The sequence below is a fragment of the Nomascus leucogenys genome, chromosome 25, assembly GCF_006542625.1.
Source record: "Nomascus leucogenys isolate Asia chromosome 25, Asia_NLE_v1, whole genome shotgun sequence".
Lineage (NCBI taxonomy): Eukaryota > Metazoa > Chordata > Mammalia > Primates > Hylobatidae > Nomascus > Nomascus leucogenys.
Window position 1 is genome coordinate 19,918,399 of NC_044405.1, and position 27,798 is coordinate 19,946,196.

At 43.5% G+C, this 27,798-nt stretch overlaps 1 protein-coding gene across 2 annotated transcripts in view; it reads right to left on the reverse strand.

Moving 5' to 3' along the window:
* Positions 1–27,798, reverse strand: part of RCAN1 (regulator of calcineurin 1) — a 97,994-nt gene that overhangs the window by 23,902 nt on the left and 46,294 nt on the right. The window lies entirely within an intron of this gene.

Below are 27,798 nucleotides of genomic sequence, written 5' to 3' on the forward strand. Positions count from 1 at the left end.
TACATATTGTTCAAGCACCTACACTGAGCAGATTCTTACATGGACTGACTGGGATTAAGAGCAGACTTCCAAGAAATCGCTCATGTCTCCATTCATTCAACCACCATTTGTTAACGATCTGCCACGTGACTTCTCAAACTCCTTGGCTGGGTAAAATTACCCCTAGTTCTTAGTATTTACCACACTTTAATTGATTTCCTTCACTGAACTAAGGGTAGACCAAGCCAGAGACCCTGGAACCCTTAAAACCCTTCATAAATGTTTGTTGAACAAATGCATTCTGCCAAGTAACTGACTCTTCCTTAGAGATATAAAGACGAGGAAGGTATGGTTATTCCTTCAAAAAGCTCACAGTGGGCCAGGTGTGGTGGCTCATGCATGTAATCCCAGCACTTTGGGAGGCTGAGGCGGGCGGATCATGAGGTCAGGAGTTCGAGACCAGCCTGACCAACATAGTGAAACCCTGTCTCTACTAAAAATACAAAAATTAGCCAGGCGGGGTGGCACGCACCTGTAATCCCAGCTACTTGGGAGGCTGAGGTAGAAGAACCGCTTGAACCTGGGAGGTGGAAGTTGCAGTGAGCCGAGATCGCACCACTGTATTCCAGCCTGGGTGACAGAGCGAGACTCTGCCTCAAAAAGAACAAAAAGCTCACAGTGAAATCAATCAAGAAATACTAAGCCATGACCAGGTGCTCAGTAGTCTACTAGGGCCTCTAAAAGCCTCAGTTTCTGTCCCTACAGGGGCTTAAGATGGAAGCTTGAGTGACAAGACTGCAGCTCCAGTGATAATATAAATGATCTCTCTTGTGTGTCACAGATGCTCAGAGCTCAGGATACTAGAAGTGGAGTGTAGCAATCAGAAAAGTCTAGCCAGGTATACAAGAATCCCATCTCAACCTCCAATTAGTCCAGTTACAAAAAGTCCTACCAATGAAGGACTTGAGAATAGGGTTAGGCTTTAAATAAGTGGGAAAAAGATATACCTCTGCATTTCCTCATTACTACCCAAAAAGAAAAGGTATAAGGAAGGCTTTCCCCAATCAACCTACACAAGAATCTGCTCAGTGTAGGTGCTTATACTAGTTAGTTAACGTTCTACTATCATCCACTGTCATGTGGCATCAAATAAGCAGGTGCTTTTATTAAAGGACATATATACTTTATTCATTTTGAACAAATTTGATGGCTTGTATTTTTTTGCATGGCACTGGTTAAGTGCTAATATCTGTTAACGGATGTCCTGTATTTCTTAGGAAATCCTACCTTTGCATATTTTATTTAAAAAATAAATGCTATTTGGGGGCGGGAGCGATGGCTCACGCCTGTAATCCCAGCACTTTGGGAGGCTGAGGTAGGTGGATCACAAGGTCAGGAAATAGAGACCATCCTGGCTAACATGGTGAAACACCATCTCTACTAAAAACACAAAAAACTAGCCAGGCGTGGTGGCGGGTGCCTGTAATCCCAGCTACTCGGGAGGCTGAGGTAGGAGAATGGCATGAACCCAGGAAGTGGAGCTTGTAGTGGGCTGAGATCGCGCCACTGCACTCCAGCCTGGGTGACAGAGTGAGACTCCATCTCAAAAAAATAAAATAAAATAAATAAATACAAATTTTTTTAATGCTATTCATGCAACACATTTTTAAAATTTTGGTAAGGACATCAAAATAAATATATTAGACAAAATCTTATGTTTCTGCATACACCCAAATTTGGGCTTGGAAAGTGCCTATAAACAGAGGTGAGGTGGGGAGGATGCCACGTGTGGTGTGGTGGGATGTCACAGGTAGCTATGATAAAGACAATTCTGGAAGAACAAATTCTCTGAAGATGGCTGCAACACTGTCTCCTACTCCACGTGCTCTCCTACAGCTTTGCCATTCCTGTTGGGAGAAGCAATGTATGTCCCCTGCCCTTGAATGTGGAGGACCTTTGTGAGTGCCTCAAGTGACACTATATGGTGGAAAAGACACCAAGTTTAGGTCATAAAAAGCCATGCCCTTCTGCCTTGTTCTCTCGGGGCACTTCCTCTTGGAACCCAGTTGCCCACCATGCTGTCAGGAAGCCCAAGCAGCCCATGAAGAGGCCCATACAGAGAGGAACTGAGGCTGCTGGCCCAGAGCTCTGGCTGAGCTCCTCACTGGCAGCTGGTATTTTTGCAAGCTATGTAAGTGTGACACCTTGAAAGTGGACCCTCCAGTCACCAGCCAAGGAAACCCAGAGGATGATGCATGGAGGAGAGAAGAATCATCTCTGTGCATACTGCAGATTCACAAGCAAAACAGATGACTATTGTTATTTACAGCCATTACGTTTTGGGTGGCTTGTTGTGCAGCAATAGTAACTGGAACAACATTTCTGCAATGGGCAGAAGTGGCAAGGATTGTAACTCATTAGACTCAGAAGGCGAGGTCACCTGAGTAAGCAGGGTCCTTAGTGGAACAGTGGGTGTAAGAGGAAGGAGAGATGGGTGGGTGTGGGACTTCTTGCCATCTACATATGTAGGGTCTGCCTTTTACCTGCACATCTGTGAGAGGTGTACAACAGAGGTGTAGAAGTATGGACTCTGGAGCCAGGCCACCTGGGTCTGAACCTGGTGTTCCATTTCTTAGCTGTGTGACCTTGGGCAAGGTTCTCAAGTCCCATGTGCTTCAGGTTCTTCATCTGTAAAGAGGATAATCACAGGACCTACCTCATGTGGTGGTGGTGGCACAAATTGATCTAATGCCTACACTGAGGCTTGGTGCATAGGAAGTTTCTATGAAAGTGTTCACTGTTATGATCCACATAGGTGTGGGCCTCAGACTGTGAGCTGGGCTGAATGACAGCCTCTCCTTAGTCCCTGGAGCTTGTAAATATGTTGCCATACATGGAAGAAGGGACTCTGCAGGTGTGACTAAGCTAAGGATCTTGAGACTAGGAGATGATGGATTACCAGGGTGGGCCCAGTGTAATCAAAGTGTCTTTATAAGCAGGATATGGCAGGGTTGGAGTCAGAGATGGAGATAGGATGATGGAAGCAGAGATTCGAGTGATATGGGGCCATGAGCCAAGGAATGTGGGAGCCTTTGGAACCCAGGAAAAGGCAAGGAAATGGATTTTGCCCTAGAAGAAATGCAGCCAGGCTGACCCTGATTTTAGCCCATTGAGACTGATTTTGGAGTTCGATCTCCAGAACTGTACAGTCATAAATCTGTGCTGTTTTCAGCCACTAAAATTGTTTGGTAATCTGTTACATCAGCAACAGGAAGCAAATACAAATTTAAGACTGGACAAAGGTAGCTTTATAGAACATCCAGCAGCTAGAATGTTCAAAAGAAGTTGGGCTTTGGAATCAATAAACTGCTGTCTCTCTATTTCTTCTTCTCCTGACTTAGGCTTCAAGGGATGACATTTTATTTTTGATCCTAGCACGTGAAGTGGCCAAAGCTCAGGCTTGGGTGGGCCTGGGCAGGAACCCTGGCTGCAGTCCTTACTTGCTGGGGGTCCTCAGTTAACTGGTGGTGCTGGCCAGGATGACCACAATGGCACTGACAGCCAGAGTCAATTGCCTTGCTAGCCATTCAGAGTGGTCAGTGCCCATGAGGTACCAGTTACTATGTACTATGAATATTACCTCTAGACTGAATCCTATGAACTTCAGTTTCCTCATTTGCAATTTGGGAACAATCTAAGTCAAAGGTTGTTGTAGAATGTGCATAGGTAGGTGCTTTTCAGACTGTGGTTCCCACAGCAGCAGTAGCTGCCTTACTTGGCAACTTGCCAGAATTCTTGCCCTACCTATTGTGGTAGGCAGAATTCTCAAATGGCCCCGGTGGACAAGCTTTTCATGATCCCGGGACTCTGACTATGATGGATTCTGTTTCCACGGTTAGGTTATATCACCCTGGGAGATTATGTGGGGTGATCACTTAAAAGGGACCGAGCTCTTTCTGAAGTCAGAGAAAGGATGGGAGAGACATTCTCTGTTGCTGATTCTGAAGATGGAGGGGGCCATGTGGCAAGGACTGAGAGTGGCCTCAAGGAGCTAGAGTGGCCATGGGGATCAGAATGTGCTTAGAAGCAGATTCTCCCCAAGAGTCTCTAGATAGGAACACAGCCCAGGAGAGAACCTGTTCCAGCCTTGTTAACCTTGAGGACCTACAGACCTGTCAGCTAAGAAACGGGCATTGTAAGCCACTAGATTTGTAGTAATTTGTCACACAACAATAGAAAACTAATATATATATACTGAATCAGAAACTCTGCTGGTTTTTGTTTGTTTGAGACAGGGTCTCACTGTGTCACCCAGGCTGGTCTCAATGAGCCTTTGCTGAATCTCTTCCTTGTCAGAGGAGCCCGCTAGTCCCCAAGATAGAAAGTAAAGGAGACCCAGCCCTGCTGTCAGAAAGCACCCACCTCAGGTTGGAGTAAAAGTCACACACGGGACGAGGCTATAAGTCTCAGCAAACAGCAGTGCGAGGGACGCATGTAGAGGAGGGGTGGTGAGGGCACCTTGTGGGCAGGAGAGCCTTTTAAAGGCTGTATGATGTGAACTCCAAGATCTATCCTTGAAGGCCAGGGAGTGGTTGAATAGATGGAGTCCTCTGATTTGTGACTTCACATCTGCAAAGCCTGTGTCATTTACTCCTCACCATCAGTGGAGTGACAGCCGCTGGGACCATGTCTCCTGAGTCCCGTGCCTGCCATCACAGTGCGGGCTGGACCAGCCTTCTTAGTGGGATATGTTCCCCACAGAAAGTAAACCAAGAGGCAAAAGCAAAGCAAAGCTACGAAAGTAGGCTTAGTGTCCCCGCCCCTTGTTTCAGTGTCACCTCAAGTTTGCTTCTTGCTCTCAGAGGGAGATCACAGCATTGCACAACGGGCAGTGTCGACTGTTTGCTGGCACTTGTCATCCACCCTTCCAAAACTTGGGCAGAGGACAATCTGAACACCAGTGTGACAGTTTCAACAAAAGGCTTTGCTAGTACAGTGCCTGAGTGTGGGTGCCCACTGAAAACTAATTTCAGCCTTGACTAAGAAAGGCATCTCAGAAATGAGGAAGTGTATTTTGGGCTCCTGTGGTTTCTGATGAAAAATGCTGCAATGTGGGGCATGGGTGAAAGGGAAACACTGAGAAAATAGATGTGAACCCCAGTATGCTTCCTTGAAGAAGTAGGGGGCTGGCCAGGCCAGGCACAAAGATCCTTTGTGTTCCCCGAGCCTGTGACTTCTCCTGGTGTTTCTCAGCAGTTACACTAACGACATTGTGGAGGAAACAGCTTCTCCTTGCATGGCCTTGCCCCTTGGACTCTAGACTGTTTAGCCTCCCTGCTGGTCAGTCCCCTCTCCCCACAAATGCCAGCAGCTTTCCCCCAGTCCTTTCTGCAACCCCAAAGTCTCCCAAGGATTTTCAAATGCCCTTGGGAGGATAGCGGTACCACCCATGGAGAATAATAACCCTAGGCCCTAAAATTAAACAGGGTGCTCTAACATTCGAAGAATAGCCCCAGCACACCAAATGCATTCATTTAATTTCTTGTTCAACAGAAAAGAATGACCTCTTTTAATACAGAGCTCCTTTGAAACGTGTCATTTCAAACGAGTCCTAAGAAGATCCTGATATTTGTCTGTATCTTAACCGGATTTCTGTGGGTTGAAAAACACTCATAGAAATGTTGAAGGACGTCAGTCAATCTTTAATAAGACGAGATTCCTCAGAGATACAACATGCTGTTTGACCGTCTGAAGGATGCTAAAAGAAAGTGATTTACTGAAATAAAATAGATAACAAACATTTCAGTGACTTAGAAAATGGCAAGAAATCACATCAGGCAAGTTTGTATTTTTGCATTAAAAAATCCCCACCTAACAACACTCTCTTCCCTACATTTCTTCCCAGCAGGCCAAGAACTTACTAAACTCTGGCTCTAGAAGAAAATAACATTAAAATGCTGACTTTACAGTATAAAGGTATATAGTCTAGCATTTGTTGGCAGTTTTTTATTAGTTTTTTTTTTTTTTTTTAGAAATGTAAAACTATTTTCTTTGTTTCAAATGAATAGGCTCTAACTTAAAATAATTTAATGTGTAATTAAATTGTCTGAAAAACCCCAACAATGCCATTAACACATTAACAGGTGCACAACTCCCCTCTATTTTAGGAGCTGCTGCAAAGAAGACAGCACGAACATGAACAAGACAAAAAATCACTGCCGCTTAAAAGCAACACTGTCCTAGCAGTTTAAAGACAGACACTGCATGCTCACATACTAACAATAATTATGAGTCTCCAACTCAGAGGGTAGAAGTCAGAAGACGCAAACATCCACTGTACCAGGAACTGAAGAATAGGAGGAAGCAGGTTTAGAATAGCAATGGGTTTTTCCCTGAGATGTACATTTTACAAGAAGCATTCAATTCCATTTTAGATATGGAAAAAGAGCATGTTTTTCCCACTAAAAGGGGGAAACAGGAAAAGTATAAGTAGCTTGACCCATTATTACGTCCTACCTGGAAAAAAGTTTTTTTAAGTGGAGAAAATGATGAGTCATGAGTGCATGACTTATTAAAAATGACTTTCTGGGTAACAGAGACCAGAGAATACCTACATGAATAAATCTCTCCCCCAAACCTAGTTTGGGGCCCACACTTTTGCAAGGTCTACAGTGAGCAAGATAGTAAATTCTGTGGTTGGCGTTTTCTTTGGAACACAAAGGGCCGCAAACAAACTCCGACTCAGCCGCAGCCACTACCCCTGCCAAAACGGAGTAGCTGAGGATTCAGCGAAGGCTTCGGGCTCCCGTCACCCCGGTGCCACAGAAGCCTGAGCCCAGGAGCTGGGACTGTCCCACATGCCAAGAGAACAGGGCATATCCAGGAGTCCAGGCCCATCACGGCAGCCAGGTTTTTACCTAGGTCTACTGCTCTTTCCACATCACGGCTTCCCCTCACCTTTCTCCCCCTCCCTCACCTGCTCGCTGCCATGCATGGGAATGCACCCCAGGAAACACATAGTTTTGAAAAACATCATCCCAAGAGAAAAAGGCTGTCATGAAGAGGCCAGGCAAAGGACCTCAATTAAGTACTTTGTCCAATGCTAATGGATTGAATTCTGTTCCCCTAAAATTCACATGTTGCAGTGCTAACACCCAGTGCAATGGTGCCATGGTTTGAATGTGTCCCCCAAAAGTTTATGGGTTAGAAACTTAATTGCCATTTTAACAGTGTTGAGAGGTAGGGCCTTGACAAGGTGAGGAGGCCATGAGGGCAGAGCCCTGACAAAGGGATTTATGCCATTGTTGCAGGAGTGGGTTAGTTATCGTGGGAGTGGGCTCCTGATAAAAAGGATGAGTTTGGCTCCATGTCCTCTCCCTGTCTCCTGTGCTTGCTTCAGCTTCTGCCTTCTGCCACGCGATGACCTTCACCAGATGCTGGCACTATCCTCTTGGACTTTCCAGCTTCCAGAACCGCAAGCCAAATAAATCTCTTTTCTTTATAAGTTACCCAGCCTGTGGTGTTCTGTTATAGCAACAGAAAATGGACGAAGACATGGTATTTGGAGGTGAGGCCTTTAGGAGGTAATTAGGGTTAGGTGAAGTCAGGTGAGTAGAGTCCTTTTTGCAAGAAGGTGACAGTCTGCAAGCCAGGAAGAGAGCCCTCACCAGGAACCAACCATGCTGGCAGCCTAACCTCAGACTTTCCAACATCCAGAACTGTGAGAAATAAATTTCTATTGTTTAAGGCACCTAGAATAGGGCATTTTGTTATAGCAGCCCGAGCAGATGAAGACACCTACCATCACTCAGCTTTGGAACCAGGATTCTGAACCAAAGTCTATAGATCCTATGCTCTTAACAACTGCATTTTACTTCTCTTTGAGAAGAACTGAATTCAGACAATCAATGTAATTTCACATTGACTTTCATTACAGTGGACTTTTTGCTTTCAAAGTTACGTATGAAATTTGTTTTGCATGGCTAGATATGTGCTGGATGATTAAGAATTTTATAATTAGCATATCAATAATCAAATCAGTTTTTCTAATAAAATGACGTCTGATTTCTGCAAAAGCTCTTCAGTGTCCTCTCAAACTGAGAAAGCTGGAAAGTAGAGTTTTCAAAAGAGTAAAAATAATAATAAAAAAAAGTTAAGGCAGTACCGCTGAGAATTTAAATTCTCTGCTATGTCGAAATTTTTGAAATATAAAACTTTTAAAAACAGTTTTATTGAGGTATACCTTACATCCCATTTTAGCACTTGTAAAATCTTTGTCTTTAACTGTATTGTGATAGAATTGATATCTTGCTTAACATAAGAAATATTATTTTAATTGAAAACATTATTCATGATAATTTAAAAAGCTGCTATTAACTTCTACATCTGTCAGTAAATCTACTATAGTTCAAAATATGCTGGCAAAGGAATCTTCAATTCTCTTGGTGCCATCTAAATAAAACTGTATTTCTTCTAAGTTCTATTGTAAACGAAGCAAAGGACTATGCTAGAATACACAGCCATTAGAGAAAAATGCCTACTTTTCCTCTTTCCTTGTGTGCTTGTTTCTTGTTTTGTGTAGGTTTGATGATTTTGCCACATGGCATGGTCAGCAAACAGCTCATTGTGGTCCAACACCCAGGATAGGGACTATGAGACTGTTTGCCAGGTGCTAGGTGGTGCCCAATCATCTCACGCTTGAAGCTCTTCATCAGTCTTCTGTTGCTCAGGCTCTTCACTGTCTCCATCCCATATGATGGGATGTCTCTGGCCAGGGACTAAGGCGCCATGAGTATGTGTGCTTTGTTTGGGTGTTGGTGTGCTGACTCATGCTCTCAGTGGCCCTCGAAGGCACCAGGTGAAAGAAGAGGGTCAGACAACCACTAGCCACGGCTGTGGCAGCCTCGGTTCAAAAATGTAAAATCTGCCATGCAGGCAGTTTCAAAGACTTAACCTCTATGCCTTTGTATAATTATTATTTTCACTTCTTTTATAGCAACGTTCATTTTCTAACCTGAAGGTGGTTCAGGCGATGTTCTAATCTGCTTTTGAGTTGGAAAATGCATCTACCAGATGATTCACGGTGGCTGCCGAGGTGGTGAATACCGAGGATCCCAAAATGAAAAATTAAGGAGGGAAACTTAGAAAATTAGTACTCTCTCACAGCCAGAGTGGTGCTGGTGACCCTCCAGTCCAGGCTAAAACAGGACAGCAAAATATTTGCCTTGTTTTTAATATATGTTAAGCAAAACAAGGTTTAACTCTATCCGTGGCATCTATAGCAGCTGTCTCCAAGAAGAAGGACAATGATGGGGACCAGGAGGAGGTCAGTAGCCTCAATGGCTGATGTTCTGAAATATTTCTGAGTGGAGCTAAGGGAGAAGTGGTTTGCCAACATTATCAGTTTATTCATTTGCCCATCCATCATCCATCCATCCATCCATTCATCCATCCATCCATCCATCCATCCATCCATCCATCCTTCCATCCATCCATCCGTCTGTCCGTCCGTCCACTGAACACCTACAGGCACTGACCATGCCAGCTACTAGAACCCAGAGATGACCATCCCACCCAGACGGACTCCAGGAGGTACTGAACACAGACCCAGGTGAAGTTCTGAGGCCCACCTTGCTCCTTCCCCGAGATGTGCCTGCTGGTGGTGGCAGTGACAGGGAGGCACATCAATGGTGAGGTGGAGTATGTAAGAATGGAAGCACCGCCAAGACTCCTGAGTGGCAGAGGCCCATTCTATTATCTGCAGGGCACCCTCGTTGTATTTCTAAAGAAGTTTTCTCACAGAGCAAAACCATCTGATACCCTAAAATATCATTTAGAGAATTATGTTATTATTGTCCCAATTCTTACTTCCCCGATAAAACAGCAGATCTGTCATCTCCCAACGAAGATGAAGACAGAACTATTCTCAAAAAGAAATGGAAGAACCATGAAATAATCTCCATTTGAGAAACAGTTTTGCAAATTCAAAGTGGCTTCTGTGAACTCTGTTTAGGCTGAAATGAACTCCTCCCAAAAATTCATGTGTTGAGTCCTAACCGCCCTGGTACCTCACAATGTGACTGTATTTGGAGGTAGGGCCTTTAAATGGGTGACTAAGTTAAATTGAGAACATTAAGGAGGAGCCCAATCCAATCTGCCGGGTGTCATTATAAGAAGAGGAGATTTGGACACCAGACAGAGAAAAGACTATGTGAGGACAGAGAGAGAGCATGTCATCTATGAGCCAAGGAGCAAGGCCTCTGACGGAAATAGCCCTGCCATCACCTTGATCTTGGACTTCCAGCCTCCAGGATTATGAGACACCACATTTCTGTTGTTTAAGCCACCCAGTCTGTAGTATTCATCATGGCAGCCCAAGCAGACTAATACCACTTCCAACTTAAGAGCATGTAACAATATAAAATATGCCCATCTTGAACTACCACCTTCATCCTTACAGGTCTCTACAGTTGGCTTTAATATTCTCAAGGAAAAGCATCTGAAAGAAAATGGATGAGACAGGAATATAATGAATGTAACTTCAGTCCCCCATACTAAGGCATGCCCCGCTACCTTCAGATCCATCCAATGGAGTGGGCAGAGCTTTATCATATAGCTGATAGAATCTGTATCCTGCCATCAACTAATACCAAGCTGTAAGTAACTCATTCACATATGCACAACTCAATGCACATAACTCAATGATGTTGATAAAGTCAGACAAGGAATTCTACGACAACGATTAAACTCACCTTTTCAAATGCCACATTTTGGTAATCATCTGGAATGGGGCTCTTGTTTTGAAAACTGGGAAGACCCAAGGAAAATAGTAGAAAGGCTTTTAAAGGCACCCATGACACTAAGAGAAAACATTAAATGGGTGCATACCCATTCTAAAAATAGTAACTATTTTTAACCTTATGTCCTGAACACTCTTCCTTTTTGGATGGTGTGTATGAAGGTCTGTGGCTGGCTTCTAAACTGGAAAAGTCACAGATATTTACCCTTGCAGAAAATATCTATAATCATTTCTTCCTTGGAAAAAATAATGAGAAACCCTGAATCATATTTCCTAAAATTTTAAAATAGTGATGTTGATTTGCTGGTTTATTTGAAAATTCCATGGTAATAAAGTAATCAATTAAAGATTTAACCTACTTTTACTGGGACAATTGAGGCAAAACAGGAGAAGGCAGAAGGCAGCTCTCTCACTGGTTCAACAATTCTTCGGCTAGTCCAAAACACATGTTCTGGTGATTGGTGATTCTGAAATACAGCTGCTGAAGTTTCCACGCTGGGACACTTCCCCTAGTGAACATTCTTTTTTGATTCTTTAAGTCGATCTTAAAGAAATCTGAAGCCTCCCAAACCTTTGTTCATTGGACTTGCAGCATTTTTCCCTTGCCACTAATGTCAAAATCCCTTCTTATCCCACTAAACTTTCTGAACTCTTCCTGCATGTTGGAGGATGAAGACAAGTGGGCTGTGTAAAAGAAAAATCTTAGAATGAAGACTTAGGAATAGGGATCATGGGTCCCAGGGGAAGACTTAGATGACCAACAGTTCTAACCACCTTCTTTGCTAAGAAAGTGTCCAGTCAATGGAGAAAGGAAGGCATTATTAGCTCTTGATGAGGCTTTGGCAGAGTTTGGGACAGATGGCTGTGTGCTCAGAGGATCAAGTGAAGTTTAAGACACAAGGTGGGAAGGCCAGTAGGACTCATGTGATGTCCCTATCAGGATTCCTCTCCATCCTAGGGTGTTCCTCAGTCCTGCCGGGGGGCTGGTGTTTATATGATGTAGAGAGGTTTGAGGTCTCGGATACAGAAGGGCTGGCTCTGCATTACTAGCATTAGAGGCATGATACCCTTTAGGGTTTGGCTTTTTGTTGAACTCTACAGATGTTGTTCGGTATGTAGTGTCCAAGAACAGTGGCATCACCTGTGAGCTTGCTAGAAACGCAGAATCTAGAGCCCCACTTGAGATCTACTCAAGGAGAATTTTCATTTTAACAAGATCCGAAGTGACTCCCATGCATAGTAAGGTCTGGGAGGCACTGGTCTAAGGTAGAGGGGGAGGAAGAACATGCCAATTTTTACCATCTGATTGCTAAGTGATACTATGTGATGTTAAGTTGGGTTAACTTCCAGACCAACAATTCTCCATAGGAACCCTGCCAGGTTACCACAAATGGCAAACAGGGCAGAGAAACCGGGCAAACCTGGTTTACGAGATTTTTTCCAGAGAAAATGTTTACCAGGTTGCCGAGGGCATCAGAATCAACGGGAATGACATCAATGTTCAATAGTAGTGCAGCCACTCACATGCAGACCCCATTCCTAACCGAATTATTCCATTACATGTGCCTATTAAAAAAAAACAAACCAATCATGCACACATAGACACATACCAAGCGGTCATTACTGAATGCCTATGCATGAATGTATCAATCATAAAAGACAGTGAGGAGGCTGACTTGATTATATTTTAACTGACTTACATGACCAATAAAGCAATAAACTTATTTCCCTCCATGGGCAATTTTAGTGGTTGAGTATATTTTTAGCATTTCCCTCTGGAGATATAGCTTTATGAACTTCACATGACCCAAACTTTTAATCCACCCCATTTGCACAAGTTTTTCTTTTTCTCTTTAATAGGATGATGGAAGACTGGAACATAACTGCCTAATTCTGAATTTCAGACTCTCTTTCTAAACACAGCACAACACAGGGAGAAGCAACTACCTTCTAGACCATAAATGGCAGAGATCTAGAAGCGGCCAGACAAGGGGTATGAGAAAAAGTATTACAAACAAAAGAAACAGACAGATGCCACATTTTTGTAGCAGCAACTCTGCAGAAGCCAACTGCTTCTCAAACCTGACCCAACAGCCACAATGGACTTTAAGATGAATGATCCCTTCCCAGCGGAGCTCACAGTTGGGGTGGAGATCCATTCCAGCTGGGACGAGCAAGCAACTACTGAAAGGGCTTTGGTGCTTTTGCTCCATTGGTGCTTTTCAGCTTTATTTCAAAAATTATAATAATAAAAAAAAAGACTCCAGGTGTCTGGATCAGTATGCCACATGATTTATAGCACATAAAATCATGGAAAGTCATGCCACTTCCTGATAGCACACAGCTCACGCTGGCCACTGAAACCTTTTTTCTGACTAATTCATTCCATACCGTAGTTTTCCATGGCTGATTCATAACCATATCCTACTTTTCTCATTTCCTGAAATGATTCTGATGAAGCTTATTCCACATAAAAAGTGGAACGATATATAAAACCCAGACACCTAGGTACAATTTAAAAATCTTAATTCTAATCCCAAATCAACATTTGGCCATACATTCCTAAGATGAACCACTGTTTCTGGATTCTAAAGGACACTGTATATTCCAGTAGGCGAGCCTGTAGCACAGTGCTGGGCTCATGATCAAAACGTACTGAGTTCATTCCAGAGTCAGCTCTACTTGTGACGAAACAAATAACCTATAAAGTGAAATCTTTTCAGACCAAAGAGAGGTCTGAAATCGAGAAGAAACATGATTAGGATGCAAAGGGGATAAGAAGCAGCAACTATACCCTGGCTCTGTAAGATGGCATGTCATTATACCTTATTCAAAGGGACGCTTCAATATTTAATCAGTGATTTTTTACATTATTACCTAAAGGAACGGAAGTACTTTCAGTTGCCTCAATTTGCTGGCATTTTAAGGAAGATAAATGCTTTAGAATTACTTATGATTAAGACAAAAATCTCAGAAACAATGCACTATTCGAATCTTTGGCTAGAGCGCTCGGGAGGAGAGTAAACAAGATAACTCTACTGGTTGCTTCTCATATTCATCTTTCTTTGAGACAGAATTCTTTTTATTTTCCTAGTTAGTAATCAAGTATGTGTTTCTATGGAAAAAATGTAAACACATTTTGAATTATGCCATCGCTTTCACCTTGAAATCATTATTTTATTAAGAATCACTCAGTATTTCTAACTACCTACTAGTAAGTCATTTTTAGAAATCTTTCTTTCAAAGTGAATTCTGTATTGGGTGCTGAAAGTGTGGTGCTGAAACCTCAGAGCTGCTGATACATCTGGAGGCTGGGGTAAACACTGGCTGCTGAAACCACTAGGTGAGAGGTGGATCGGGAATTGCGGAAGCTGGGCCAGACTGACCACACCTGAAGCCAGAGACGGTGCTTTTAACATCACAAAAGGAGACAATCAGTGATCACATGCCTCTTGGTGTACAGCAATAGTCAGTACAGGATATGTCGTGTGAAGTAGTCTTGTCCAAACAAAAACAAAACAAAAACAAAAAACTCTGATTTTTCAGCAAGCTCCCAGGCCTCTGAGTTTAGATAAATAGATGTATATTAATTAGTCCGTTTTCATGATGCTGATAAAGACATACCTGAGACTGGGCAATTTACAAAAGAAAGAGGTTTAATGGACTCACAGTTCCACATAACTGGGAAAGCATCACAACCATGGTGGAAGGCAAGGAGGAGCAAGTCACATCTTACATGGATGGCAGCAGGCAAAAAGAGTTTGTGCAGGGAAACTCCCGTTTTTAAAACCATCAGATTTCGTGAGCCTTATTCACTATCATGAGAACAGCATGGGAAAGACCTGCCCCCATGATTCAATTATCTCCCACTGGGTCCCTCCCACAACACGTGGGAATTATGGGAGCTACAAGAAGAGATTTGAGTAGGGACTCAGAGTGAAATCATATCAGAGGGAATGCAGAGATGTGCTAAACAGTGCTAACAGTGCAATTGCTGTTTCCAGACTGTGGGACAGCCTGAGACAGATGAAAACAGTTTCATTGAGGACCTATGACAAAGGATGGAGAACCCAGATGAAAAGAGACAGATGAGACAGATCACTGAAATGCAATGAGTGCCTCTTATTTGGGTTCTAATGCAAACACGCTAATTATAAAAAGATATTCATGAGCCAATTAGGGACATTTGAATACAGAAAGGATATTTGGTGATATTAAGAAAGTACATTTACTCTATTTTTGTTAAGTGTCCTTATCTCTTAGAGATACATACAAATGAAATGATATGATGCCTGGGATATGTTTAAAATGACCCCATGATTGGCAGGGTGGCTCATGTCTGTAATTTCAGCACTTCGGGAGGCCAAGGCAGGAAGACTGCTTGAGCCCAGGAGGTCAGTATTGTAGTGAGCTCTGGTTGTGCCACTACACTCCAGCCTGGTGACAGAGCAAGGTTGTGTCTCAAAAAAAAAAAAAAAAAAAAAAAAAGAATAATAAAATTACTCCATGGTGTGAAGGGTGGGAAGGAGGATTCCATGTACTGATAATTGTTGAGGCTGGGTGAGGAGCTGAGTATAGGGAGTTCATTAGAATATCTTCCATGCTTTTGTATACACTTGACAACCTCCATAATAAAAAGGTATTTTTAAAAAAATAAAAGGCAGGCAGGGAACCATGGCTCACACCTGTAATCCCAGCACTTTGGGAGGCGGAGGCGGGTGGATCACAAGGTCCAGGAGATCAAGACCATCCTGGCCAACACGATGAAACCCCATCTCTATGAAAAATAAGAAAAATTAGCCGGGCATGGTGGCGGGTGCCTGTAGTCTCAGCTACTCAGGAGGCTGAGGCAGGAGAATGGCATGAACCTGGGAGGCGGAACTTGCAGTGAGCCGAGATCACGCCACTGCACTCCAGCCTGGGTGACAGAGCGAGACTCCATCTCAAAAAATAAATAAATAAATAAATAAATAAATAAATAATAAAAGGCAAAAAAAAAAAAAAAGAAGAGTAAAGACTTGAGGCTAGGTGAGGTGGTACATGCCTGTAATCCCAGCACTTTGGGAGGCTGAGGCAGGAGGATAGCTTGAGCTCAGGAGTTTTGGACCAGCCTGAGCAACATGGTGAGAAACTCAATCTCTACAAAAAATAGAAAAATTAGCCAGACATGGTGGTGTGCGCCTCTAGTCCCAGTTACTTGGGAGGCTAAAGTAGGAGAATCGCTTGAGCCCAGGAGGTTGAGGCTGCAGTGAGCTGAGATTGTGCCACTGCACTCCAGCCTGGGTGACAGACTGAGACCTTGTCTCAAAAAAAGAAAATAATAATAATAATAATAGGTTTAAAATAAGGTCAGCACTACCCATACTAATTCTAAAGGGATGTGGCATAAGATGGCTTTCATAATAAAATGTACAATTTATACAAGTTGAAAATATGTAATTTAATTTTTAATGATTTTTCAAGTGAGGTCTCTGATACTCTGACGATACTAAAAATATACAACAGAACTCTCTTGGAAATAGTTTATTTTTGCAATCATTGTAATACAGTCAGTAGCAAAAATATTTAGAACACTTTTCAAAAGGCTAAAAAAGTATGACAGAACGTTTCAGTGCACCATTCAGGTGAAGACCAAGTATTATTGAAGTTTTTGTTTCTTCCAATGTAACAGAAGAATACTGAGCCCAGTGGTGTGACATCAATCACATTACTTATGAGGTTGCAGGGCCATGCTGAGAAGGGTGCTTTCACTGCACTCCTGATGAAAATATGGGGACACATTTATGGTCCTTTAAAAGCTGTAAAAAGGCTGGGCATGGTGGCTGACACCTGCAATCCCAACACTTGGGAGGCTGAGGCAGGCGGATCACCTGAGGTCAGGAGTTCGAGACCAGCCTGGCCAACATGGTAAAACCCCATCTCTGCTAAAAATACAAAAATTAGCTGGGTATGGTGGTACATGCCTGTAATCCCAGCTACTAGGGAGGGTGAGGCAGGAGAATTGCTTGAACCCGGGAGGCGGAGGTTGCAGTGAGCCGAGATCGTGCCACTGCACTCCAGCCTGGGTGACACAGCGAGACTCTGTTTCAAAAAATAAAACAAAATAAAATTAAATTAAATTTTAAAAAGCTGTGAAGACCACACCAGAGCCCCTGGTAAAGGTAATGTCCATTCGGTTAGATAAGCCACATGGACACCTCACACTTGGATGGCTCACTCCAGCCACCTATGTCAGAAACACTAACTCATAATTCCCACAACGCCCCACTGAGGTGTGGCAGTGGCAGCCCACATACTTCTGTTCCATCTATGGAAGGCTGATGCAGGTCACGTGATTGCTCAAGTCGGGGAATGAGTCAAAGGGAAGGCTAGAAAGACAGCCCAACCCAACACCCTGAGATCCCAGCAGGCACCTTTAACTATCACAGTGTGCCTTTGCCAAGCCTGAGGAAGATGCTAAAATGAGTGACAGATTCAGCTATATTAGCGAGTAACACGTGATGGCTTTTTAAAATTTGAGATAATTTTTTAAAATAGTAAACACCAACACAACTTTCTCATTTAACATACTTGAAAGATGAGAGAGGTGGTGGCCATCTTTCACAAAAAAAGATGATGTTCATAGATTTAACAGCCACTAGTGATGAAGATGGCGATGATGAAGATGGTGAGAAATAGCAGTGATCTGAAATTGACTGCTGGTCACCTATCAGGTATGGATGTAAGCAGTCAACACTCACTCTCCCATGTAACCCTCAAGCCACTCTAGGAGACAGGTACTATCTCTTTTTTATAGGTGAGGAACTAAGGCTACATGTTGTGCTTAATTCTCTTGGATGTCTGACCTGGAATCAGAATTTGAGGTAAAGTGACAATGAAATTTTACCCGGCCTAACACAAATTCTTAAAATAGTGAAGAATAATCCATCAAGCCTGTGATGAACTATGTTGACAAGTTCAAGCTGTTGAGGAGGTGCTTATGCGTTACTGATAGAAAAGGATAATGCTTTTTATGCTGCCGACCATTCACAAGACATTTGGCTATTCCATAAAAGAGATTCTAATAGGTGAAAGAACTCTGAGGGAGAAGACTGCTTCAGGTTCCCGTCATCAAACCACTGTGCAGTTGGGGTGCCCTGTTACCCGGTGCAGGAGCCCTGCACCAACAATCTGACAAAGAACTCCATGAGACAGATGAGACAGTCAGAGATGGAAAGGTTTGCCAGGCCAGGACTTCCTCTAGGAAAGCAGGCCTCAGGTTCAGACCTGTTTAAGCTGACACCCGACTCCACCTCCACCATGACTGAGACTCGAGATGACTGATGAGCTGGAAGGAACAAGAAAGGCATTGCTAAGAATCACCAGGAAAGGAAATGATCAAGAAGAAAACGTTCATCGTCGTTTAAGAAGGCAGGGTTGGACTGTCCATTTTAGACACTGATTCCTCAAATGGTTAAACATCACATTTCTAACAACCAAGAGGCTATATACCCTTCAGCTCTACAGAAAATCTGACCATCTCAAACAACTTAACATATTTCCTAAAGATTTTGAAATGTAGAGTTTTACTCTGTTTTTTCAAGGAACCACGGCATCTTCAAAAGGACACTGGTTCTAGGAGTCTGAAGTCCTGGTTTCTAGCTCTCGCTTTTCCAGTAACAAACTGAGTTGCACTGGGGAGAACATTTCATCTTCCGGATCTCAGCCCTGTCTGTCGCAAAATCAACGGTAAAGGCTCCCTGGGCTCCGATGTTTCAATGGAATTCAGGGAATCCAAAACGATGTGACTGGAAAGAACACAATCATGGATAATCTCATTCAGCTTATATAAGTGAACAAAGTGTGGGAAAGCAAGGCAGAGATATTAGCACTCAAGTGTATTAATATCTATGCTAATGGAATACTATAAAAACATTCCATCTAAATGCTAAAAATAGGTTTCCAATTAATCATAATTTAACAAAATATAAATTGCTGTCAGTCTAGCTACATGAAATTCCCACTAGGGCCACTGGAAATTGTGAGAATGCAAAGATGGATGGATGTAGTCCACTTATTCCAGGAATAGTTGGAAAATTTGGAACAAGGCCAGGATAAGGGAAAAAATAAAACAAAACTTGCCTGACAAATTAAGTAGTGTTGGGAAGTTTAATACAATCTGTGACTGATTCACAGCACAGGATTCTTTCTGTAAGAAGAGCCCTGTTTGTTCTGGGCAGTGGCTTATATGTTCAAGAATGAGTTCAGATGAGTGCAACTTCAAGTAGAGCTCCACGATGAATCCAATTATGTAGGCGGCCACCAAAGCACTTCTTTAACTTTCGTAGGCAAGGAAGAAGATAAAGAACTCATTTGTAAGGTACACAAATGCCCTGCTGGTAATGGTCTAATAAGCCTAACGATTTAAATGCCATGCTCTGAAATAACCCTTTGTTTCAGTGGATTGAGTCAGCCAAAGTATCCAGAACTGGGTCCCACAGAGGGTCCTGATGTTCTTTGGAACACAGCTCACATTTTCCAGTTTATTATGCAGGTTCTGACTGATAATAATTCTGTTACAGTCAACCTACGCTTTGCAGTTTACAAGGTCATTTCACATGTATTAACTCATTCAAGTTTCTCTAAAACCTGGAGAGGATATAGGGAAGGTGTTACTACCCTTACCTTTCAAGAAAGGAGGCTTGGTGAATTGAGACTACTTGCCTAAGTTCAGGCAGCTCACAATCGCCAGCATCAACATTCACATTCCTGCCCTGTGACTCTGTGGTCTGGGATGGCTGTACCCAAATATTTCTTCCTGAAGGTCTTTGAGTTAGTCCTGAAAAAGGCATGGTTCAGGTACACTGACATGCCTTCAAGTTTCCACGGTAAGTCAGTGGACGTTACTTAACAAGAGCAATGGTGAGCTCATGCAGGTCTCAGGCTCTGAACTGAGAAAATGTTCAGACCACTAAAAAACCTTTCTCCCCCTGCAATTTTGTCTTTTAATCTAAGAAGTCAGGTTCTTGGCATTTCTGACCACTCTAACACAAATCCAGAATTTGCCTAAGCGAGCAAAAGAGGATGCACAAATCATGACTGTAACAAGCCTGGTTTAGTCTGAAGGGGTTGCCGGTACAGTCACATTCTGGGATAGATGCAGGTAGCCCATGAAAGTCCCAGGGAAAGAGGTCCACACTGGGAGGGGCTCAAAGCTTTGGAAAGGCAGCTAATTTTAAAGTTCCTTCTGTGAACTGCTCCACATAAGCACAGCAACCTAGACTTCCCTAAGAATTTGAAAGCAGGATCTTCCTTTATCATTTTTCCATCTTTTACGCTTAGAACAAAGAAGTAACAAAGAATAAGAATAAAAATGAAGGAGAAAGAACAGAGGCAAACAACAGTGCCCATACTGATACTTATTTTAAGACTGTTATTTTTGTGGGACATCCATTTCCTGGAAAACTTTACAAAAGAGGATTGTTGTAAAGTTCTAAATGATGAAAACAGGGCTTTATAATGGAAACTATTTCTCAATTCTTTAATAATTTTAATACTTAATAATTTAGAATGCACAAGAAGAAAATTTGGTTGAAGTGATGACATAAAGAAAATCATGTGTGAAAAATTGGAAATATTGACATGATTTCACAAAGACATCAGAAGAATGATACATTTGTTTAGGAAGTACAGTAAGAGCCTGGGGGAAGCTAAATGGAAAATTAGTGGTCAAATAAAGAAACAAAAGAGAGCAATGTCCAGTAAGGCCATTCTGACTATACTCTTACAAACTGATATGATTTGGCTCTGTGTCCCCACCCAAATCTCACCATGAATTGTAATCTCCATAATCCCCACATGTCAAGCGTAGGAGGACCAGGTGGAGGTAACTGGACCATGGGGGTGGTTTCCCTCATCCTGTTCTCGTGATAATGAGTGAGTTTCAGGAGATCCGATGATTTTATAAGTGCCTATCCTTTCCCCTGCTTGCACTCACTCCATCCTGCCACCCTGTGAAGAAGGTTGCCTGCTTCTCCTTTGCCTTCCTCCATGATTGTAAGTTTCCTGAGGCCTCCCCAGCAATGCAGAACTGTGAGCCAATTAAACCTCTTTCCTTTATAAATTACCCTCTCTAGGGTAGTTCTTTATAGCAGCATGAGAACGGACTAATTCACAAACTAGTGCTGTGTTGACATCATGATCAGAGTAAATACAGGATAAAAGTTCCCAAGCTATGCAACTTTCTCCAGCAGGAGAAACTTTTTTTTGGGCAAGTGGTTACTTTAAAACTTTATTTTTAGTACAAGGGAAAATGATCCCAAAAGTGTATTTATAAGCTATGTTTTTACTATTTTTGATGTCGGGAACTGTGATTCACCTATAATATCCAACTTATTTTAAATATTATTCTAATGCTCTCTACCTAAACAAAAATACATTTGAAATAGTGAAATCTTTCTCCAAGAATTAAAAATATTGGAGCCAGTTTTGCTTGGCTGGTTTGAATACTTGAAAGCAGAACTACAAGAACTAGCACTTTCTGGAAAGTGTTGACCTCTTTCTGGATAATTTTATAAAGAAGTTAGCTAACTCAGTAAACTGTTTATGAAAAAAAAAGAGAAGCTAAACATGAATCCATACACAGTGTCAATGCCTGTAAGACCTGAATTTTAACTCAAGAATATTCCGTCAATATCGGCCTCGCGTTCAGGGCCACAGTGGTCCCACAGTTGAGGACAGCTGGAGCATGCTGGGCTGCTCCTGCCCACTGCAATTTTCTATAGGCACACAGGATTCAGGGATTTGGTTCCTTACAAGGCTCCAGATCCTATCCCTTCTCATTCGGAGACTACCCAGAAAATCTCTGGTCATTTATCACTGCAGTGCACTAGTGCCACACTCAATTACATTTCCTTCCATGTGACTGCATTAACTAGAGTGGGGCACTCCCAGATCTGCCCCATACTTTCTGTGAGGTCATACTGAACAAGCACTTCAAGAAAATCTGACTGAATGCTCTGCGGATTCCATTATGAAGGCATATAAAACAATCATCTTGCTCCATTTCCCTCAGGGACAATTTCTTAAGGCTATGTTTTGGCTAAAAATCAATAAAGACTTCATGGAGCACCGATTTACTCTGCAGTGACATCTTTTGGTACATTCTTATGCTCGTGGAAAATCAAACACTCTATATTCCATGACTTCCCTGAATATTCTGCTCCATTTGGTCATCACTGATTAGAAGATGCCTACCATGTGCCAGGCATTCCCAGGAAAGCATTTTTCCATGGTGGCATATGAAGAAAGCCAGGTGACAAATGCTGTGGGCAAGGGGAGCATGCACAGAGGGTCCCCGAGAAGTGACGTGGGAGAGCAGAGGCGACGTGGGTGGTGTCACCTCAGTCCCTCTTCCCAAGGTGCTCTCACTCACCTGAAACTTATCCTAGACTTTGAAAGTCTAGAATACTTTCAAAAGGACACTTTTACATCAACTCAGGCAAATGCAAAAGTTAAACTCTCCGTTGTCACCGGTGGTATCAGGGCTCTGGGCCACCCAGGATCAAATCCCAGATTCGCTCAGCCCTTGCCACCTTTGGTAAGTTATTTGATCTCCATGTACTTTAGTTTTCTCATCCATAAAATATAATAATAATACCATGGTACCTAGCTTGTGCAGTGGTGATGAGTATTCAATGAGATAGGTGTAAAATGCTCATGGTGCCCAGTGATATTATAATAACACACAGTAGGATAGTCTTATCTACGATAATCAGAGATCCTAGTCATGTTGCATCCATGGCAACCTGCTGCCACCAGCACGCCATTAGCATACCTTATTTAGTAAGTTGGCTATTTTGTTTCTCTTCATTTCCACCTTTGTTTGACACACAGAAGAGGGACTCTTCCATAAAGTAACCTTTTAACTTCCCCTTACCTCCACACCCACACCATTGCCATCAGTATTGATTGTGGTGTCAGCTGTTTTCAGGGTAAAGGAACATGGGGAGGCAAAGACCCCACCTTGGAAGAACGAACATCTAAAGCAGAAAGCCAGTTCTCTCACTTTAGCCACCAGAAACCTGAGAATACACAGTAAAATTTAGCATAAAACTCAACTTGGGGCCAATCTGACAGAATATTTTTAAGTTAAAATTTAGGGTTTACTGATGTGGACACTGAAAAGTAATCCATCCTTTCTGGAAAACCATTTGACAAAATGCAACCATATTTATAAAGGGTCCATAGTCTTGAGAGTTGGTAATTCCATTTGGGGAAATTAATTCCTACATTAAAAAAGATAAGTTGTATAAAGCTGTTTAAGTCTGCTGTTTATGACAGAAAAAACATGTGGGGAAATGAAGAAACAGCTACCGTTCACTCAGCGGAGTGCTGGTTTACCAGCACCAAGGGCAGGGAAGCATGAAAAGGCTTCCAGAACTGCATGGAACTTAGCATGGCTGAAGCCCATGGAGTAGGGCAGTGTATTAGTCCATTCTCACACTGCTATAAAGAACTGCCTGATGGCCAGGCACGGTGGCTCATGTCTGTAATCCCAGCACTTTGGGAGGCTGAGGCAGGTGGATCACTTGAGGTCAGGAGTTCCAGACCAGCCTGGCCAACACGGTGAAACCCATCTCTACTAAAAATACCAAAATAAATAAATAAATAAAAAGCCAGGCATGGTGGCAGGTGCCTGTAATCACAGCTACTCAGGAGGCTGAGGCTGAAGAATCACTTGAACTAGGGAGGCGGAGGTTGCAGTGAGCCGAGATAGTGCCACTGCACTCTAGCGTGGGCGACAGTGAGACTCTGTCCCAAAAAAGACAAAAAGAACTACCCCATACTGGGTAGTTTATAAAGGAAGAGGTTTAATCAACTCACAGTTCCGCATGGCTGGGGAGGCCTCAGGAACCTTACAATCATGGTGGAAGGCACCCTTCACAGGGTGGCAGGAGAGAGAATGAGTGCCAGCAGGGGAAATGCCAGACACTTTATAAAACCATCAGATCTCAGGAGACTCACTATCACAAGAACAGGATGGGGGAAACTGTCCCCACGATCCGACCACCTCCACCTGGTCCCCACCCTTGACATGTGGGGATTATGGGGATTACAATTCAAGATGAGATTTTAGGTGGGGACACAGAAAACCATATCAGGTAGGGGGGGATCACAGGGCAAGAAATGAATAAGAAATGAAGCTGGAGAGGCAGGCAGGGGCCAGATCTGTTTGTGGAGGAACCCAGACACTGTCCCATAAGAACTGTGAGACCGCCAGAAGGAAGGAATGCAGCCAGGCTGCGATTTGGGGGAAGACTGCCCTGGGCCGCCCAGAGCCTGATGTGAAAGGAGACTGCGGAAAGAGGAGAACAGGGAGGCAGGGACAGACAGGCAGGGTAGCAAGGAGGGCCAGGCCAGTGAATAAGAGTGGAACAGCAACACAGCGGAGAGTCACAACCACATGAAATGTGGGTTGTGATCACTGGAAAAAATTTAAAGTAAAGCTGAAGTAATGTAAGTTGGATACAATATTCATTAATTCTTCTTCTATAAAGTTTATAAAAACCTCATAATTATAAATACACATATTTATATTTTAAAATCCTGGGCTTGACCTCTGCTTGTCATCTAGGATAGTGCTACCCAAAATGTGATCGGTGGGCAGGGGCCAACATGTCATGAGGGAAAACCAGAAAAAGAGAATTAGCCTTTAAAACCTTTACATTTATCAGAAAACTTGTATGACTGTTGGAACTAATAAGAAAAAGCTGACCAGGTGTGGTGGCTCACACCAAGGCAGGAGGATTGCTTGGGCCCAGGAGTTTAATACCAGCCTAGGCAACAAGTGAGACCGCATCTCTACCTAAAATTAAACAAACAAACAAAACTAGTCAGGCATGGTGGTGTGCACATGTGCCCAGCTACTGGGGAAGATTGCTTGAGCCCAGGAAGTCAAAGTCTGCAAGTGAGCCCTGATGGTGTCACTGAAATCTAGCCTGGGTAACAGAGTGAGGCCTTGTCCCAAAAAGAAAAGAAAAAGCTAAGGCTTGTATTCTATGTCTCTTTTTGTTCCACTTCATTCTTCTAGTAATTCACTTTTATCATATTATGTTTATCCGTTGGCAAGAGGTTGGAAATTTAAACAAAAACCAGGTTTCCCCGGTAGATAGTTTGAGAAGTGCTAACTAAAGACATCACATTCCTGCTGGGCTCTCAGGGCTTGGTGGTGCACAGAGGGCAGCCTGCTCCAGCTCACACTCTGTGGCAATGTCTCCTACTCTATCCTGTGCCCTGAAATGGGGGCTACTGCTCCACTGACACGCTGGTTGGGAAGGTGAGGGCGCTGCAGCTGAAACAGCTGTATTGCACAGGAATACAGCCATAACTGAGGAAGATGCTTCTTTAATGACCACTTATATGAGTGTGTGTGTATATGTATTGAACAAACTGTTCAACAGATGGGAAAACATTGCCTACACAAGAAATGGTGCCACTAAATAGCCCCAGAACCCCTTCCTGACCAACACATTCATTTTTTGTCATTTTAAAAGGCAGTATTAGATGAATTCAATGAGCCTCCTTCTATGTGTACTCGGCAAAATGTGTGGCTTACATATAATAAATACTAGCACAAAGAGCTGGTATACCTTGTGATATAATACACTTCACAGTGTCTCTTCCTCAGTGACCACGTAAACACATTTGCCTGAAGCTCTGCAAGGGCGGAGCTCACACCTGGGTTTTGCTCCCCAATGTGTGTGTGTTCGTGTGAACCATCTACCAGGTGTCGGGGGCTGGAGACTACGTTCACGCAGGAACACTTTCCATCACCCGCTGAACCTGCCACCTCTCTGGAATGTACTACACAACACTACAGCAGAAGTGGAGATACTTCTGGCCTAAGGGAAAGGGGCACTATTTCAGAGCTGCATAAAGATGAAATGGGCTGTCTAGGGACAGAGGAAGCTGCCTTTTCCTGTGAGTAGGTAGAGGCCGGGCAACCATGTGGCACGTGGCCGGGCAGTCCAGCCCCAGAGTGGAGTGCTTCTGGGCAAATGACTCCCAGAGTCTTCTCCTAATCCAGGGCCTCCAAATTCTGTGTGAACCCCAGATCCACTCAATAGTCCAGGACTTGGGTCTGCTGCAGGTTGCCCTTCCTGAACAAATGCCCACTAACATTCCATGAGTCCACATGGCTGAAAGTTACACTTCATGGCAACAAACTGTAAATAAAATATGTTCCATTTTCCTTCCTTGAAAACAAATGTGGTCACAGTGACCTGGAAGGCCACATTCAAATTTAGGATTCTCAGCTCCCTGGAGTCCCTCACCGGAATGGACAAAGAATGGAGAGTGGGACCAGGCCTTACCTGAAGACCCAGGCCTTACCTGAAAAAAGGGGCAGAGGAGGGGTCAGAAGCACACCAAGCAAACTCACTTCACTGTTCCTGACCTGACGGTTTTTGTGTTGGTCCCTGCTGTGTTGTTCTCAGGGAATACCTGAGACTGTGTAATTTATAAAGAAAAGTGGTTTACTTAGCTCATGGTTCTGCAGGCTGTACAAGCACGCACAAGCTCTGCTCAGCTTCTGGTGTGGCCTCAGGAAGCTTCTACTCATGGTGGAAGGTGAATGGGGAGCAGGCGTGTCACATGGCAAGAGAAAGAGTGAGAGAGGAGGAGGTGCCAGGCTTCTTTAACCAACCAGCTCTCCTGTGAACTCACAGAGTAAGAACTCAACTCACTACTGCAAGAACAGCACCCAGCCATTCATGAGGGATCTACCCCCATGACCCAAACATCTCCCACCAGGCCTCCCTCCAATACTGGGGATCACATTTCAACATGACATTTGGAGGGGACAAACATCCAAACTATACCAGCTTTAAACTAACAAACCTGATCAATGGTACTGCTTCGCCTCCCACCTCCCCACCCCCCAAATCCTGTTGTGGTTCTATGTAAAATTTCAAACTTTGGTGTAGACGCAAACAAAATGCTTCAAAGTAAGAAAGGTACAGGTAATTTCCACTAAAAAGAAACCTCCGAGGCTGGGCGCGGTAGCTCATGCCTGTAATCCCAGCACTTTGGGAGGCCAAGGCGGGAGGATCAGGAGGTCAGGAGAATCGAGACCATCCAGGCTAACATGGTGAAACCCTGTCTCTACTAAAAATACAAAAAATTAGCCGAGCGTGGGGGGCACATGCTTGTAGTCCCCGCTACTCGGGAGACTCTGGAATGTACTACACAACACTACAGCAGAAGTGGAAATATTTCTGGCCTAAGGGAAAGGGGCAGGAGAATTGCTTGAACCCAGGAGCCAGAGGTTGCACTGAGCCAAGATCAAGCCACTGCACCCCAGCCTGGAAGACAGAGCGAGACTCTATCTTAAAAAAAAAAAGAAACCCCTGAATACTTCTAAAGTGGAGAACACAAGCTCTAAGAGGCATCTTTCTGTTAGAAAAAAAATAATTCACCACTCATGCTAATCTGAAATCTCAAATTCAGAACTTCAGTCTAGTTACTGACTGGGAAAGTGCCAAGGTTCCACCTACACCTAAGAAGTCCCTAGCAGCATGGGCTCCACTGGAATTTCCCACTTGTCGCTGCTGCTGACGCAAGGAAATCGCAACATAAGAGGAAAATGGGGTTGGAGCCACGAGGCTCGCTTTTGCCACTTATCTTCCAGAGTTCATTCTGCTACGTGGACAGAAGATAACTGGAGTGAAATAGATATTTCCCTATGTTCCTCCTGCATTTGGTTGGTCAATGTCAAAGTAAGGACCAAATTCCATCTGATAGCTAAGTGCACAGAAGGGGCTCGGCTCTGGGAGCAGTGAGGGTGTTGGCGGATCTGTATGGCAATGCTCTTCAGGCAGCTTCCACCAGGATGTGAGCCTCCTGCTCGGGACCTCTGCCCCAGCTTTCATAGCATGCCATGGTCCCTTTAGAAGGAAGCCTGAAGTGCACATTGAAAGCTGACCTCTGCTTCATTCAGCACTGCAGCTGCCTGGGGCCACTTCCACTGACCTCATCAGCCC